This window comes from Struthio camelus, chromosome 1, assembly GCF_040807025.1.
Source record: "Struthio camelus isolate bStrCam1 chromosome 1, bStrCam1.hap1, whole genome shotgun sequence".
NCBI lineage: Eukaryota > Metazoa > Chordata > Aves > Struthioniformes > Struthionidae > Struthio > Struthio camelus.
Genome location: NC_090942.1, coordinates 124,915,402 through 124,931,506, shown reverse-complemented (window position 1 = coordinate 124,931,506; position 16,105 = coordinate 124,915,402).

Below are 16,105 nucleotides of genomic sequence, written 5' to 3'. Positions count from 1 at the left end.
AAAGTCTTGTGTAAATAAGAGGTTTTCAGAAGTATTTTAACATCCAATTGTTTGTTATCCTAGCATTCAGTTCAGTAAACAGTTCATATTTTACTATTATCAGCAGGCAGGAGATGAGGGGACTGCTCTTTAAGCTCACGGAGTGGCTGTTTCATATCTCTGAAAACATCTTGAAATGATCTTTTCAACTCCTTCTAATTTCACAGTTAGACTGTACAATAAATACCCATTGTGGTTTGCCTATGTATTAAAAAGGAATCTAATGCAGAATTTAGAAAGCTAGTGAAGTTTTTCAGATAAGTACAAGAAGCCACATCTTCCCCAAGTCAATGACAATCAGTTATGGAAGGACCTAGAGCGCTCTCATTGGCCTGCAAAGCCAATCTTTCCCCGGTTTCTGTTATGCCCCTGGCTGTGGCATTTTAGGTATAGGCAGAACGCTGTTACCAGAATTCAGTCTGTAAAGCTAGATTTTCCTCCTCCAATTTATGCCATTAATGTTTGCAGGAGGCTTAAAAATAAATATGACCACAGCATGAGCATATTTCTTTGAGTTCACCCAGGTGAAGAAGGGGGGGTTTTATACGGAGGTGAGTATGGCATTTTGTTCAAAGAGCGGTCAGTTTTAACGGACTGTATCTCATTCACGCTTAGAACATCTTTACTTTCTTCTGTTGATATAAAAAAAAAAAGTATAAATGGCCTGCGAGTGCATGCTTGCGCTAGTATGTCCTGCTTTTGGAGGAGGGTGAGGAAGGGGGCTGTGCCCAGGCAGGCAGGGGTGGCCAGGGGCCTGGGGGGCTGCCTCACTGCAGGGGTGGCCTGGCCAGAGCACAGACCACCATGTGGCATCGCTGCAGCCACTGTGCTCCAGGGTTAGGGCAATGTTTACCATCCGATGCCTTGGAAATTAGCATAGCTCCATACCTTAAACTTAAGTAGCACCTGCCAGACACAGCTACCCTCTGTCATATCCTCGAACTATGCCTCCAGAAAGGTTAGTAGATAAAAACCTTGTAATTGAATTTTTAGTCTCTGCTGGTAGTCAATATTACAGCTGGAATGAAGTCTAACTGGCAGATAGTAAAGTAACTTTGCAAGGAGTTGATGTAACTATAGGTTACCAAGCCCCTTCCTCTGGATTTTCTTCTTTCTGTTCAATTCATATGGTTAGCTACACAGCTTCTGCACATATAGAGGCCTGTCAAATCAGGTAGGGGTGAGGACAGCTCCAGTTTAACTAAGTTTTCTGATTAGGAATTTTGTAGTAAACATCTTGGAAGTACTTAAAATCTTTATACTAGAGGGGTGTACTTCCACTACATTATTAGAGAGGCTGGTGAGACGCTTGTAAACCCTGATCACTGGTTAAAATGGTTGATTTGACACAGGGTTACATTACAGTCATAGTATCCCTTAGAAATACAACCTGCTTGTATGCATAGCTTGTGGCGCAGACTTACATCCACAACATGTGATATAGCCTTCGAATATGAAACCAATGTATAACATTACAATGAACATTCAGCATACGAAAAAAATCCTTTTCCCATCACCTGTTCTGTCATCGAGATAGATAAATATTTAAGTCTGAAAACCGAAACAAAGCTGATAAGTTTGGATGAACCAGATGAAACTTTTATTCCACATGCAGTTTTCCCAGATATGCTACAGAACTCTGATAAATATCACAGAGATATCACATCTCTCCTTTGGCCAATCCAGAATTTTTTTTTTTCACCTGAGATGTTTAAATAAATAGGCAATTTCTTTAAAGGTGCAGAGATTAGCATAAAAGCAAAAGCATGAGTAAGTTTAGTGTTTGAGAAAGTAAAAGTGTTTTCTGAGGCATTGCCTGCTTTTCCATACTAACACATTCTACATCAGGAAGCAGCTGATGCACAGAAAGGAAGAGGTGTTGTAGAGCTCTGTTCCTAAAAGCTTTACCTCTGTCAATATTCCTGTAAGTGTGAGAACGTGGATACAATTGCATATTAAATTAAAAAACAATAGATCTTGCTGATCCAATTTTTGACATTCAAACAAAGGAGGTCAAAAATCTTATGTTCTAAGTGCTGCGCTGTAAACTTTGCTGTTTGATCATTAAAAGGTGTACGTTCTTCAATATCTCTGTGAGCATAGTGCCATTTTAAGACACGCAGGTCTGACTTTTTTCTTGAACAGCTATCCCCGTGAGAAGCAGTATCACATTAACATGCTGCAGGAACCTAAGAGATTACATAAGGTACAATAAGCAATAAGCTTACATCAACTGTTTAACTTCAGGGAAGGAACAAGGAAGCGTTTCTTATCTGAGCTGAAAAAGTACACTCCATCATTGCCTTTAATCTCTGCTTTTACATATTTTAGAGGGACTGAGGCTTCTTTGTTTGTTTTGTTGTTATTGGCACATGTTTTCTTACTGGTGGGACTCCTGCCTCAGTACAATGCAACAGAGTTGTATCACCCACCCAGACACCAGTTAGCTAGGTAGGATTTTGAGCAGTTTGCTTCCAAACTTGGCATAGAAGAGGTAATAAGGCAGCCTTGTGGATGGCACAAAAAGGTCAAAACAATTTTTACTGATTAAAGTCAATTGACTCTGTACCTGACTCACTTTTCTCAAGAACGCTTTGGTAAGTGCCAGTCTTAGCAAGATGAACATTTACAGCATAACAGGTAAGAGGGAAAGATGTCGATAACCCATATATTAATGCTGGAGTGCATTTACACAGTCTAGATGAAGGCATGTGACTGGGGCTGCCTTAAGAGCCTAGCAGGCAGTTGAAAGCTCTCACTTCAGGCACCTACATTAAACATCTGGTCTTAGGTTGTCAGCACTCCCGGATGTGTCCCCGTTTCCAGGGCTTGCTACAGCTATCCTGCAAAAATGACATTAACGGCACAAAGCCTTAGAAGACAAGGGCAAAGCAACTGCTGTAATTGCAAGAAAAGATCTGTTTACGTGGGTACTGCTGAATTGCACTAACATAGTCCCCAAGGGCGTTATGAGGAACGAGGCCTTTTCTGAGGTGTGATTTTAAAATAAATATGGTTCCCCCAAAGCTTTCCAATGAGAGAGGAAGGGCAATAAGAGAATGAAAAATGAGAAAGAAGGCGTAAAGAATAAGACTATCTTGAAGCTACACAGCATGAAACTTGAGGGCAAAATCATTTGCACTTAAAAATAAAATCATCATCAATCCTTCCTATGTGTTTCCCCCACGCGACAGGTCCTTACCTGTTGCTCAGTCAAAAGAATCAGGGTTCACAACATCAATTTCTGTATTTTAAGTGACAAATTTCCCTCCCTTCTTGAGGGAAGTGTGCGGGGCTCTCACTGCCCCTTTACTTTCGGTTCCCCCCCTCCATGATCTGTCCTCTGAGAGCAGCAGGACCAGTAAGTCAAGGGAGCCTCATCCTCTGAGGCAGTGAGACAGCTTTGGCACCCTGCCCAGGTGTCCGTGCGCACGCGGGGAGCTGGGTGCTGGCTGCAGCAGAGGCAGGCACGTGGGAGCAGAGTGCACCGCGTGCTGATACCACTGCAGCTCACCCCCGTATCTTATCTATCTGGCAGAGCGGAGCTGCCAGATCACGGCTGGTCCACAACTGCTGTTTTGCAGCATTTCCTTTTTTTTTAGGGCTTTGCAAAAGTCTGTAAGCTAAGCAAACTATGATTAGCACTTTACCCTGACAGCATTTCGTGAAGTATGTTTTTCACGGAAGGTCAAGTCGAAGTGAGTTTTAGATCATTCTTATAGAACCAGCATGACTATTGTGTATCATTTATTCAGGCGCTCATAACCTCAGCACAAATACAACTTGCAGCAACAAAGTTGAAATGCTCAGGATAATATTCAGCCCACAGCAGATGGCAGCATACATCAAAATTTTGCCTGTATCTTCCATAACTACAACAACAAAAAATTAGTTTGTGTCTCAGCAACCAGAATGAGAACAAAAATGGGACTGTGAAATAGCTGTGAAACACCGCTGTGGAGCCGGTCTTAATCCAGAGAGATCTAATGGGCAGTATCTTTTCTAGAACTACTTGGCCTGACTATTCCCATTGGAGACTGAAACTGTAATTGAATAATTAAAATAAACCTTATCCCTAAAAAACATTTTATATCACTTACCAATGACAGAAAGAAAATAACTTTATTTAAAGTTTTAACAGCCTGCCTTTATACCAGCACCAGGCTATGATGGTATCACCACTTACAGGCATCAGGTCAAAAAAATAACTGTCACATAAAAATATTCTAGTATGGATACCCAATGCTAGACATTTACAGTCATGTGCAGATACCCCTTAGATAGCTTAATGTTAAGAAAGCCTTAATCCTGATACAGAAATGAAAGCTAAGCGTCTCCAGAAACAACTTACTTCATCTCACTATGGACTGTCTTTCCCCTCACAAACATCAAGTATTTTGGACACAATTACGTAATTCCACTTGCAGAAAGTGCACATTGACACCTAAATACAACAGCAACCATCAAAAGCAAATGGATATCCAGAACAGAAAGCTAAAATGAACTATTTTGATTATTTCAATCACAGTGCCCATTTCACATAGTACAGTGAAAATATATCTCCAGGTAAACAGTTCAATTAAGGACCTTACCCCTAGTCTACTTACCTTTATATTAAATATATACAAATTATATCTCTTTTGAAGTTTCTTCTTTGTCAAGCCTCAGTTGTGAGGTGCTGGATTGTGTTATGCATGTGTAAGACTGAAATAGCCTTATTATCAGAGATACTCTCCACACCTAGCTCTCCTGTTGATAAACTGAAACCGGTATCATTCCATAAATCTCTCCACATAGACCGCAGCGAGAGAGGACGGAAAGGCTGGTCACCCATTTTAAGTTTGCTTCTTTCACCTCATCCTTCTGCTTATCTCTGTGGCAGAAATAACACGTGGCTCTTCTAGAAGGACTCATGAGGTCAGGCTCTGCATCCTTATACGCACCCGTGCCACGGTAATCCCAACTTTTCTGTGCTTTTTATAGTTCCAGTCTGCAATATCCTTAGACCCCCTCCACGTCTCAAGACCTCTTTCTTGCCTCACAAGTGCTTCACTTTCTCTGTCCCTGTATCCCTAATTACACATTTCCCTCCTTAAATTCCTCTAGCTGCCCCTTGTGTCCTCTACCTCTATCATCTGGCCTGATGGCTGGGCAAGAGGCAGACAGGCACTGTTCAAAAGTCAACCGAGAGGCTGATCTGATACTGAAAGAAAGCCTGAAACCTCCCTGCCTTTTTTCAGCACAGACAGTGATTCAGTTCTCTTTCTTCCTCCTAGCTGCAAATTAAGGCAAAACTTACCAGAACTTAATAATGTTGAGACCTCAGTTTCTCTGTCACCTTTGTATAAAAGGTCTCAGGATGCAGGAGTGTGGAAGAGCCTCGTCCTCCCTGCTGCAATGAGAGAACCTCACGCGCGAGTCGCAGCGTGGCAATGGGGAAGTCAAAGCACTAAGAACTCGTCACCTCTAGGGCAACCTCAGCACCTCCGACGGAGGTGATCTGAGCTCAGGTTCTTTTGCCTGAGGTTACTGAGCCTTTTGACATTTTCCTTCTTAGATGAATAGGAGAAAGGAAGGAAGCCTCAGAAATACAGAGAAATTAAGAGACAAGAGTGAGTAGGAAAATATACAAAAAAATAGCCTTGGACCAACAAGTTTAACAACTTTAGCATTGTATTTCACCTTCAGCATCCCTCCATGGCCTCATAGCTTGCTTATGTGATTCACTGCAACCCTCAGCCTCAAAGGTTGTGCTCAGTGGATACTGAGCTTCAAAGAGAAAAATCAAATCCAGCTCAGCTCTTACAGAGACGGGTCACATTTCACTGCCCCCCCCCGGCAGCTGTGAGGACCTTCATGGTGAATCCCTGCCTTTGGCACAGGGACTCATAGTTGTTCCCCCCAGCTATGCCCCCATCTCTTCTGCCAGCAGTGGGAAGAGCAAATTGGAAGGATCCCGAGTTACATATTACCAAACTCTTTTTTTGCTGACAGCCCTACCTGCTGTATAACGTCAGACGCATCATATGTATGCTACACTCAGATTGGAATCTCCCACCTTTCTGAAACGGAGGACTAGGTAGTCATTTTGAACAAAACTGGGGACCATCTTGTACCATGTGGTCCACATGTTTTTACTCGTTTATTTTCACTAGCTTCCTTATTTTGTTCACCTGCCTGTGTGCAGGGACGTGTGCTTATGTTTAGAAATAACTAGTTTTTCTTTTTTTAATTTTTTTTTTCCAGCCATGCTGCAGACCAGCTTTTGGTTTCTGACAGACTGGGACTGTAGGCTCAGAAATGCTGCTCCAGATGATGAATTAATTCCCCCTCATGTTGTGGTAGACCAGTAAGAAAATGCTGACTGTTGACTCCTACAGGACTTGACTTTACTCATCCCCCATTAAGACAGAGGTGTCAGAGAGGACAGCAGCAGTTGCTGTTCAGAGCAGCCCTTTCAGCTCTCGTAGCATCCCTTTCCGAGGCACTAGGGATATCACTGCAAGACCTTTCCTTACACAGATCTGCATGTCATGGGGATTTATCACTCACTGGAATTTTATAAACCATACACACATACACACACACTTATAAACAGTCTAGCAGCCCAGAATATGCCTTTCAAGATGGCTTAGAACAAGGTGTTGCCAAAGAAACGGGTATGCAGCACCTCCCTGCAACCCAACTTTATCCTCTCGTTTAGAGACAACCCTGTTGCCATCCCAGTCTTGTATAACAAAGAGTTGCAGAAGAAATGTAGTTTTTGTGAAGACTGCACTCTGGGACCCAATAACCAAAATACAGTAGAACAAGCACAGACTTGAGGCCTTCCCAGGAGAAAACCAGCATCCACCCGGAGCTAGTGGAGAGCCCCCACCAGCACCACTGGGCATAGTCCAACCCAGCTCTGCCCTGAGGTTCCCTTCCCAGTTCAGCATCGCTCAGCTGTGGTCCAGTCTCTGCACAGCTGCCAAATGCCCATATATCGCCAGACATCAGATATGGGGCTGTCCCTTCCCCAGACACTGACCCCACCACGTGTGGGTTGACCCTTGCCAGCCCTCCTGTGACGAATAGCAGGGCTCTTTTGCATTTGGCAAGTATTAAAATGCCATCAGCGAGCCCACTTGCTGATACAATCGCTTCACCCACTCTCATAAAACAGGCTCTTACCTCGGGAGTGCCTCAGGCAAGCTGTGATGCTGAGCTGTGGCTTGTTGGCCTTTTTTCCTATATGCGTGTCAGCAGTGTATGCAAGTAGCAACATCTCAAGAAACTACTAGAATAGAGTGAAGGGCTTATTGTAAATGATGCTTATAAATTCTGCTTTTCTGTACAGAATCCTGGAAAATAAAACCAGCAGTTCAGAATTCCTCCCAAAAAACAATGCGAATTGTCCCATAAAGAACTCTATGCTGCTCTACATTGCTTTGTGCCACTCAGCTCACCCCTACCGCAGGCGTAACCCCTCCACCTCACTGCACTGAGTGTCACCCCTTCCACTGCACCCAAGCCACCAGCTTGGTACTGTTGACTTTGCCTTTACCAGCCCTTCTGGATGGCATTTGCAATTATAGTGCCTGTAATGTCCTAAAGACCTTTTTCAGGCCCTGCTGATATCATTTAAGAGAGAAGTTTCTGAGAAGCAACAGAAACCATAGACATATGCAGGAGCTTGATGTTTCTTTCAGACTACTTTGTTGCTGACGTTTTTGCACCATGAAGGAGAGAAGCGCTTGTGCTGCATCCCTGTTTTCCCTGTTGCTGAGGACATCCTATGCATATTAACCAGCAAGGGAATGAGAAGAGAAATGGGGCTGCCAAGGGGCTGCACAACTGCTCCCCTGCCGTTTGCCTGGGGGCATGTATCTACTGGGCACTGTTAAAAGAAAGGAGAGGTAGCAACAGCTGCCTTTGCCAATCCACTAGCAGCTGGCTCTGTGTGTAGGTACATACCCTACTGAAGAAGAAATCCCAGTTCCTGCTCTTTTCCCAGGACTTGCAGCCACTTTTCATCTTGCCCCTAGATTGAACATTATTTTAAGACTTCCCATCATCTGCATAATTCAAGAAGTAAATAAAAAAAAATTTGCTGTAGGTACACATAGAAACATTGACTTGGTGTATTGAAAATAACCTATTTAGCAACTGGCAGAACACATGCAATGATAAAAGATTGCTGGGCGGGCAGGTTAGGATGACCAATTTGAAGAGCAAACTTTTCTACCACACTGACCTTACACTACATTGAGTATCTTTGTCAGTCTTCTCCCAGTACCAGCTACCTGGCTGTTTATGGGACACTGGATGTGCTAACAACATGTTAATCAAGAGTGATTAAAAAAACAGAACAGCCAAAAAGCTCCTCCTTAAGCAAATGTAAACTAGAGTATTGGGACAAACAAAACTGGTATAAAATAAAAGCCTTAAAAGTGACTTATGTCCCTAGAAACACATTCTGCCTAAAGTCTGCAGATGGAGGACAGCAATGGAAAGCAAGGTTTTTTGGCTCCTGACCATCTCGATGATTGTAGGGCTTAGCAGTACCTCAGAAAGTAAGTGCATAAGTTTCTATATCAGCATCCAGGAATTGTACCAGGTGTAAAATCAAGCTATCTGAAATTAGCCTGTCCTAGTGAGGGGCGCTACTAGCTAGGAGGGGCTGCTAAATAGCCTCGTTCATAAGAAATGCTAAACTTTAATCAAACATTATGCTCGTAATTGTAAAGCTATGTGCAGATGTAAAACATAACATAATGAAGTAGGTGATCATAAACAATTGGACAGATAGATACAAAAAATTAGGACTCAGTGTTCTTCCTTCAGAGGGAAGCGAGAAAGGAGGGAGGAAAGATGTCTGGGAGCTGACGATTTATGTTCCTCTTAGCTGTGGTAATTTAGCCATAAGTAGGTCTGTTTTTCCAGCAATACTCCGTGTTGAGCCTTTCTCTGAGAAGGACTAAACCTTGACAGTGGTGAGGGTCTGACCTTCCACGGACCTCCGTGCAAGTTGCATTCATCCAAGGGGAGAAAAAGGAATGAGAACACCTCCTTCTGAGGAATTGTTCACAATATTACCTTGGAGTGAGGAATGTGAAGCTGCTGCACTAGCTGCCTACATCTGCTCTATGGAGAGATTCCTGCTTGTCATCCTATCTCCAGGTAGTCTCTAATAGGCATATGGGATCCTGCAGCACACAGGACAGTGCTGCGACAAAGTTCGGAAAAAAAGTTAGCATAACACTATCTTTGAGACCAATGTGCTCCAGTATGTGAAAGACAACTGCTTACACAATATGGAAGTGTAATGAAGTGAGAAGTAACTTTTGAGAAGGGCAATTTTCATGTTCTTCACTGGGAGAATTGATTTTAGGAAATAACAGCCCAAACTAACAATTTTCTGAATCCTGTCAGAAATTACTGTGGACTTTTTTCTTTTTTGAGTTGATGAAAAGCAAATTCTGTTTTGTGTTGAAATTATTCAGCAGCTCAAAGAGGCAAGCATTATTCTACTGGCAGAGAAATGGAGAGTGAAGCTGTTTAGCTGCTTTCAGAGTGTGTATGGCTGCCTTTCACTCTATTACATAAGTGACATCAGGAAAAATAAAGCGGTATTGGGAACATCCTTAAAGATTACATTACAAAAGATCTAATCAGTTTTCGTTCTGCAAGTTAAATGAAATCCAAAAATAAGCCAGTACTAAGAAGTAAAGAAGATTTTCCAAATATTTAGTTTATCTAGTGCTAACGATAAGTGCTAATAAGAAAGATTTTTTTAAGTGTGTGAGTTTCTAAGGTGTTGTCATGTATAATCCTTGTTGTACAAGGCTCGGAAATGTTCCTTACGCAGGTACCTTCAGCTTCTCTGGCAGAGAAGAGGGGCCTAAGAGCCACTGGGTCAGTCAGAGGCTCTCTCAGGTGTTTGCGGTACGAGTGTATAGGTAATACAATATAAAACACAAAACAAGGATTCCTGCTGTGGGAACTTAGTGCCTAGATAGGGGGAGACAAGCTGTGGGGATTCAGACCTCTGGACAGTGCAAGTAGCTCCAGCTTGATGTCTTGTCCCAAGGGCATCCTCTGTGAAGAAGCCTGAAACAGCTTTTCCAACATATGAAGGTAAAAAAAAGCATGGTTTTACACAGGATGTGCAAAGTAAGTAAGGCACCTCACTAGGTAAGTCCATCTCCACTGGTGTATTGGAGCTGAAACTTTTTGAGTGAGCCCCACTTACTTTTCACATGGCCCTTCCCTAACACAACACCCCAGTTTCGGTGGTGTCACTCTCACATTACTGCTGCAAAGTCATTCCCGGCTTCATGTTTATGCCTAACGGAGTTCTGTATCTCACACTGACAACTTGCCACCACTATCAGCTGCATGTTTCTGCAGTGAAGCAGCGCAGTGCACAGCATCACAGCCTCAGAGGCTCCTCAGGGTGACCTTGCCAGGCATACCAATCTGTGCAGCAATGTTATGGCCATCAGCACAGATATGTATTAGGGCTACTGTGAGGAGAGATAAACTATTTAACCATGAAAATTAACATATTCCACCTCTCATATCAGGCCAAGACCATAACCCACTTCACCACGTAGCCCTTTGCTTAAAGGACTGACCTGCGCTGAACCTATTTATAGTGGAAGGCAACACATCCTTGAATTCATCAGACAGATACATCTGATATGTGAACACACAGGCTTATAACCCTGCAGTGGCAGCACTGATTAGTAAGGAAAAATATATATTTATCTCTATGCTTAAGTACGTGCGTGTGTTTGTATGCATGTGTGTGTGTGTGTGTGTGCGTGCATGTGTACATGTGCATATGCACACATGTGTTTGCATGACATATACGGATATGCACCTTCTTTACCTTATCCTTTGCTTTGAATAGACTCTAGTGAATGCAATGTGCACCCCAAAGCAAGGGAAAACTGTGGGTTTCCAGGCATCACGGAGACAGAATGCTTAGAACAAAAGTGCTGTTTTGACTCAGTCATCCCAGACGTGCCCTGGTGCTTCGGACCTCTGTCTCCAGATTGTGAGTGTCCATGAGAAGCACTGCCAGTTCTCCTCAGTAATTAACATATACCTTTCTGCCTGTAGGCTGCTCCTAGCTCTGTGCCACACTGAGGGCTCAGTATAGGTGCTGAGCATCTTTGCTTTAAGATCAGTGCCAGAACTTGCAGAACAGATGCCAGGGTCAACTAAATATCACACCACCTGCAGCAGCTGTTGCTCCCTTGCTAATAGCTCAATGCCACAAGGTGAAGGAAAGCAGTATATAGTTACATGCCTGGTTACCTGCTAATGGGCACGACAGCAGGGGCAGGCATGGCCCTGAGGTGACTGGGGGGCTAAGGGAAAGGCTGCTTCGCCTCTGCCCTGATGACACCAGGGCCCTGGGACATACCACCTTCAGGTCATGCCAAGGAGGCAAGGCTGCAGCATGGTGCAATCTGTGCATGTGATTTGCTGGGGCTGCGGCACGGGAAGAGGTGCTGGGAAATACTAGGCCGGGGGAACCCTCTTAGCTCCACTCGTGGTAACACTGCGCTGTGTAGCCAACAGTCAGGAATTAAGGGAGGATAACCCTTCAAGGCAGGCACTTGCAAAATTAGCTGTTTGCAGTTAATAGTCAGTGAAAGAAGATAAAGAAACAGTGGAAAGGGGCACAGAAAGTGGGAGGTTGTGAAAGATGCCTTAAGAAATGCTGTTCTACCAGTTCCAATCTTCCCTTTTTTTGTCTCTCTGCCCCCATTCAGCACCATCTTTTCCCCATCCTCTCACGTGAGCATATTCAGAGCTCAAGTCAGTGGTTCATTTCATAAGTAATAACAGCGGGAAAATAAACAGCACCATAACTTTGAGTTGCATTTCTCAGTGTCAATGCAAGATTTCATAGGACAGGCTGAGCTCTATGAAGCACTTTGCAATGTTAATTTGCACCATCTCTTTTTCCTTCTGTCTCCATTCAGACTACCCTCCTTAAAACGGGTTTCTACCGGAAGCTTGTCTCTACCCTGGAGTCCTCAACTAACAGCAGTGACAGAAAGCGGTGCTAGTGGTAGCTCTACTCCAGCATCTCACTGACGCCTGGCCAGGCCATTTCTGAGCATCTCTTTTCTTCTTGATGATTTAGTTTACCACTCACCTTCTTTCCTCTGGCTCTTTCCCTGCCTGAAAGATTAAAAGAATCAAGATGAACCATGTGAGACCTCTCCTCCTTCTTTCATTCCCCTGGAAGACAGAGGAAAACCAATTAGCAGAGAAATCAGTTAGCAACTTTCCTGTGTTAAACACATTCAGCAGCATTTTGTTAATAAAACAGAAAGCAAGACTGTGAACAAAAAGTAAGCGAAAGGGCAAGAATATCCTACATTGTCATTTAATCAATAGGAACTGTGATGAAGCAAAGGCCACTCTTTGCTCTACGTGGGATAGTGCATTTGGGAATGAGCAAGGAGCGCACAGACAAAGCGTAAAGCAGCAGACACGGCTTTCAGCTTGGGGAGGAGATGGGTGGAGAAGGAAGGAAATAGATCCTGCAGGGAGCACATTAAGAAAAAGTTTGAGAAACTGACACAGGGCATCAAAAGTTAGTCTTCTTAGCTGTCTTACTGGGCCCTCAGGGCATAAAGGATCAGTTAATTATCTCCTTATTCCACTTCTCGCTCCATCATAGTTTGTGCAACACAGTGCAAGGGAGAGAAGCAGGCAATACCTCTGCCCGCACTAACCTTAACAGAATTATGTCTCTTCAGGTTTTAGGACACATCTTTCCACCGGTATTAGAAACATTTACATACCGAATAGATGAAACTGTATGTAAATGAAGAGAGCAGGTGAGCTCTGCAGCTTTGAGGTGAAAACACAAGAGCTACCTGTCATGGAAGCTCTCAATAGAAAGCTATCTTGGGCTTAATCCAGTTCCCATCACAACTTTTCATTGGCTTTACTGGGAGATGGCAAAGGCCACTTGTTAGTGCAAACCTGGAACATGGGGTTCCCTTCTCAGCTGAGGTTTCAGCACAGGTTTTCTGTGCTTTGACATGAACTATGCCTAGGATAGTCTTCTGGGCTTCTTGCAGAGAAGCTTTTACTCTGTCCTCTAGCAAGAAGAGAAGAAAAAGGGAGTAGCTAGGAAGACTAATAATTCTCAGATGTAGCTTTAGAAACAAATACACTTAGCAGAATTTCAGCAGCTGCATACTAGTGTCCAACTTCTAAGCTTCTAGGTATCCCAGAAATGCCTACAAATCAATCTGCTACTAAAATCAATGCTGAGCACTTACTTATATCATGCCATGTCACTAGCTTCAGCATATGAGGAAGCACCATGAGAAAATGTCTGAAGTGTCAGGTCATACAAGAGAGGAGAAGTCGTATGGAGGATGGGCTGCACCATGCCACGCAGCGGCACTCCAGCAAGAGCAGGTTTTGCTAGCTGCTGCCACAGCACTTCATTTTCCCCGTGCATGATGATCTGCGTGGTTGGCTAGGCAGCTCCGCTGTGTCAGGCTGAGGGGTGAGGGTGGGGGTCACGAAGCAGCAAGCAGACTGCATTGCAGGGTTGGATACAGTCCTTGAGACAGAAAGTGAACTAAGCGTAATCCCACCACATCCTCTGCCAGTGTAAAGCACTGGGATCCAAGCAAGCTCAGGGCACGCGCAGCAGATGCTTCTGTATCCAGGAAAGAGCAGTAGCCGCCAGTGCCCCAAGCTTACACCTCCCTCAGCAACATCAGGACCATCTTTCTCTCTTGCTCGAGCTACATCCCAATTTTACATCAGTCCCTCCATCTCGGCAGGGACTAATTTTGTTTTTCCCTGCATCCCAGGGAGAGCCTGACCCAGCTCGGTCCCCATGCAGTGCTGCTCTTGTTGCTAGCCCTGCAATGCTATTGGCACAAGCCTTTTTGATCTGTAACAGCAAACGCAAAGCAGGGTTAAGGGCACTTGCCTAGGTCATATGTAAAAATGAAGCCAAGCACTGAAATTTGCATCTGGCAGTTCCAAAGGAAGAGGAAAAAATAGGCAAAGATTTGTACCCCAAGAAAAACTTTTAGTCAACTCGAACAACTACAATATGCATCATAGCCTACGCATCATAGGCTAATATCTGAGAAATTTTCTTCCAGGCTAACACAAGGGTGACTGGGGAGCAAGAAAAAGTGTTAGTAGGAGGTGCTCATGGGTATCCACATACTGGACCAAATCAGAGGAAACAATCATATTGTAAGGCCATTAAGTACTACTAGAAACTACCATTTCCTTTCCCTTTCTGCAAACGAGAAAGCACTAGAAAGCACTAGAAGCACCACTTGTGGTGGTGCTTCAGCACAGGGTGCTCAGTGGCTGATGGATGGGGGGAGGGGAAGGGGGAACAGGAGGATGACCATTTAGGACCCCCTGGCACCTGGATTGCGGGGGACCACTTAAATAAGGAGTACAGGGTAGTGTGTGTCCAGAAACCGTAACAAAGAAGAGCACGGCTGAGGGCTGGATTAAGTGGTTCACACACAGCTGTCGAGTGCCCCATAGGAAACCCCTAAGGTGCCCCAGGCCACCAACTCCCAGTCGCTGAGTCCTGTGTTATATTCACCAGCACCCAGGGGTCTGGGTCCTGTGTTATAGTCACCAGCACCCAGGGGTGTCGCAGACGCCCTGGGGCAGCTCAGCCAGCGCTAGGGGTGCAGACAACTGAATTGAGCTGTGATCCAAAGCTTTCAGAGACCCTCAAGCGTGCAAACCCAGCTCACAAGCAAATGCCCTTGGGACATTTCCCCATCTCTCTGCTGCAGGACCCCCTCAAGGTCTGCACTACCCAGCAGGGGCAGGAGGCTCCTGTCAAAAAAAGGGCAAGCAGTTTCTCTAGCCAAGACAAGAGGAGCCCCCCTGAACCATGGGCCTCGCATGGCAGGTGAGGGCGGCCAGGGCGAGCTCAGAGGTGGCAGTGGGGCTGTGCGGGTTGTGGCAGGCCTGGCTGGCAACCCCTCTGAGCAGCCAGCATCTCTGCAGGAGACCATAATGGTCCCACAGCTTCCTGCCTCAGCGGCACCTGGTCCGTACGCCAGAAGAGGGAGTCCAAGGCCTGCTCATAAACCAAGGCTCAGCACTTTGGAAGATCAGTGCTCCCTTATTTCAGTGTGCTCAGTTTATAAACAAAAATTTAGGACCTTTATCTCCAATAACTAGTCCCTTCATATTTCCAGTTCCAAAATATTGCTGCAGAGGAGAAAGCAGGAGAAAAATACAGCAATTATCGATCCCTCGTGTGCAATGGTGTGGGCTGGCAGAGCAGGAATTTGCTCTGGGTGAGGAGCAGCTCTCTGGGTCAGGAGTGGCCCCTTGGCCACCGCTGTGGGCAGACTGGGGCAAGGCAGGGATAGTCCAGCTGCAGCTGCAGTCCAGTCTGCCCTCCCACGGCTCACCTAAAACTGAACTTTTGCTACTTTACCTTTGGACATTTGTATTTTCATGGGAAGCAGGAAGGAAAGGCTCAGACAGCAAAAATGAACCTTTTGCCCCCCCAGTCTCAGAGGTGCTCCCCTGCAAGCAGCAAGCTGTTAGTGCTGGCAAACAGCCACTGTGCTGCGCCATGTGCCAAGCACACCATGAAACCTGCCCAGTGCAGCAGCTGCTGCAACTCTGTCTTTTCCCCATCTCCCACAGGTATATTGCCTTTCAGAAGGGGTTTGCTTCAGTGATTTTGAATCTGGATAACTAATCATAGCCTAGAGCCTGCGAAAGCCAGTTTCCAAATAGTTTTGCTCATTGTTTGGCTTTTAGGTGCGGGAGGTTTCGTACAGAGGGCAAGAGAGGAAAGATGCCTTCTGAAACTCACTGCTCAGGCCTTGCTGGGGCAGGGAGCAGGGGCAGAGGAAGATATGACCTGCTGAAAACTGATTTCCTCCTGCTCTTGCAGAGAGGGCTTGTTGCACAGGTCCTCTGAGCAAACTGGGCTAACAAGCCCTGATGGGAAGTCTGGTACCCAGAGCCCAGGGCAGAGGGCTCATCTAGCACATGCAGCCTTGCCTCCCCAGGGGCCAGCACCAGCCCC